This window comes from Aotus nancymaae, unplaced genomic scaffold, assembly GCF_030222135.1.
Source record: "Aotus nancymaae isolate 86718 unplaced genomic scaffold, 86718_ANA_hifiasm-v0.15.2.pri h1tg000014l, whole genome shotgun sequence".
NCBI classification, from domain to species: domain Eukaryota; kingdom Metazoa; phylum Chordata; class Mammalia; order Primates; family Aotidae; genus Aotus; species Aotus nancymaae.
The window spans coordinates 50,158,121-50,160,244 of record NW_026988425.1 but is presented as its reverse complement, the minus strand read 5'-3'; the positions used below and the strand labels follow the sequence as shown (position 1 = coordinate 50,160,244).

Sequence of the window (2,124 nt, the reverse complement as noted above, 5' to 3'; positions counted from 1 at the left end):
TCTTTGTACACAGTGACTCAGGACTTTCACAGACCAAGGTGAAAGTTCCTCTTAAAAGCTAGACCCTGAACAAGCCTGCCTAAATTCAAGATGAAAGGAAATAGCCCTCAAATCTCTCCATAGACACGTATTGAAGAATTTGTGGCCATTTTTAATCCACCACAAGGTATGAGGATGTAGAATTAAAGGTAGAGAGAGGTTTATAATGCCTAGTTTCTGAGGTATTCATGTATGAGTATTTCCAGAATATTCTCTTAACATCTTCCTTATAGCACTGTGACATGGCTATGTTGGTTATGTATCCATCTCTCTCTTTAGACTTTTGAAGTCCTCAATGAGGACAACATATGTGTCTTCCTTAGATTCATACCTCAGTCCCTGGCACATAGTTGATGCTCAATACTTACTGAATAAAAAAATTGAATACATTAGAATGGTTGGATCACATCTTCACAACTCAAGAGCAGCTTCTGCTTGATATAATTTCCTTCTCCAGATTCATATCTCCTTATGAACTTAAGAAAATCTTGATTTAAATGTGTAGCAATCATATCCATTATAAATATTTATATGAATAGTTTTTAACTTTTCCCTGCTGTATTAGTTTTCCACTACATAACAAATTATCACATACTTGGCAGCTTAAAATAACACACATTTGTTATCTCAGTTTCTGTGGTAAGGAGTCTAGGCACAACATAGCTGAGTTCTCTGCTTCAGTTCTCACAAGGCTGAAAACAAGTTGTTGGCTGAGGATGCTGTCTTATCTGAGGCTTGACTGGGGAAGGATCTGCTTTTGTTGGCAAAATTCAGTTCCTTAAGGTTGTAGGATTGAGAGATTCCGTTTCTTGCTAGCTGTTGGCAGAGGCTGCCCTCAGTTCTTTAACATGTGGGTCTCTCCATATTGAAGCTCAAACATGGCAGCTTGATTTTTCAGAGCCACAAGAGAATGAGAGACACTAGCAAGATGGGCACTATCATATAACCTGATGACACATATCCCTTCATACTCAAAATGAGGAAATCACACAAGGAAAACCAAGAAGCGGGAGGTCATAGTGTTTCCTCTAAGAGTCTATCTTTCATCTATGCTTTAAATAATGACTCTCATAATTTGACATACCACCAGATAAGCTTTGTTTCTAGTTTCATTTGACCCTGACATTAAATTTCATTAATTTATTTGTTAATTATGGAAGATGGCCATTCCCTAAATCCTGTGAAGAATCAGAGGGGACAATTTTCAGAAAATTCCAGCCCTCTCAGGAAGTATATCCATTTCATTTTTGCTTTTCAGTATGGACTGCCTTCCTCTCTTAGGGAGACAGATACACATTTACCTAAACTATTATTTAATATAATAAGTACTATATCTTTCTCCAGATCCTATATAGGGGGTTGAGAATTCTTAGCTATACAAGCTCACACAATATATTTTTTTTGAAATTCATGTTGGTCCTTTTTTATCGATTTGGTTTTAGTATAAGTATCAGACTTGCAACCAAGGAAACTATTTTGTAACTGCAGAATATTCTTTCCAGGAAGATTGGTGAAAGGAGAGTCAACAAAGGAAAGCCCTTGCTTTTCAAACTCCCCATGATAATATTCTGAAGCAAGTATGGTCCATTCCAAAGCTACAATCCCAATACCTGACTTCCTTATCCTATGTATGTGTCTGGGAATAGGATGTACCTAACTGTTGCTCATGTGTCTGCATCGGCCTTTCCTTCTCTGAAGCCAAGCTTCTCTCTGAAACAGAATAACTGAAGATCATTGACCAGCCCATGGCTATTTGATCAGGGTTTTCCCTAGAAGGCTAGAGGATGGAGATCTCTGAGCTAGATCCCTTCCTCTGTGCTTAACCTTCACAGAGCAGTACTTATATCACTTTAAACTGTCTTGGCTTAGTATATTAATTAAAATAAAATAAGTATATTAGGTTGGTGCAAAATTGTGGTTTTCACCATTAAAAGTAATGGCAGAAATTACTTTTGCACAAAATATTAAGACACAAGTGTCACATTCTTTGTAGTTCATAAGCCTGATGATTGGGTTTTCATGTGCATATGTGAGATGTGCCTCCCTCAAACCTTGTTACAATGTTGGCACATTTCCCATCTGATG

The 2,124-nt window shown here is 37.3% G+C and overlaps 1 non-coding gene across 1 annotated transcript; it reads left to right on the top strand.

Moving 5' to 3' along the window:
• The first annotated feature begins 2,021 nt into the window (after positions 1 to 2,021).
• Positions 2,022 to 2,124, top strand: LOC135275039 (small nucleolar RNA U13). The gene has a single exon (XR_010342759.1). It is a non-coding gene; the product is annotated as a small nucleolar RNA U13 (small nucleolar RNA).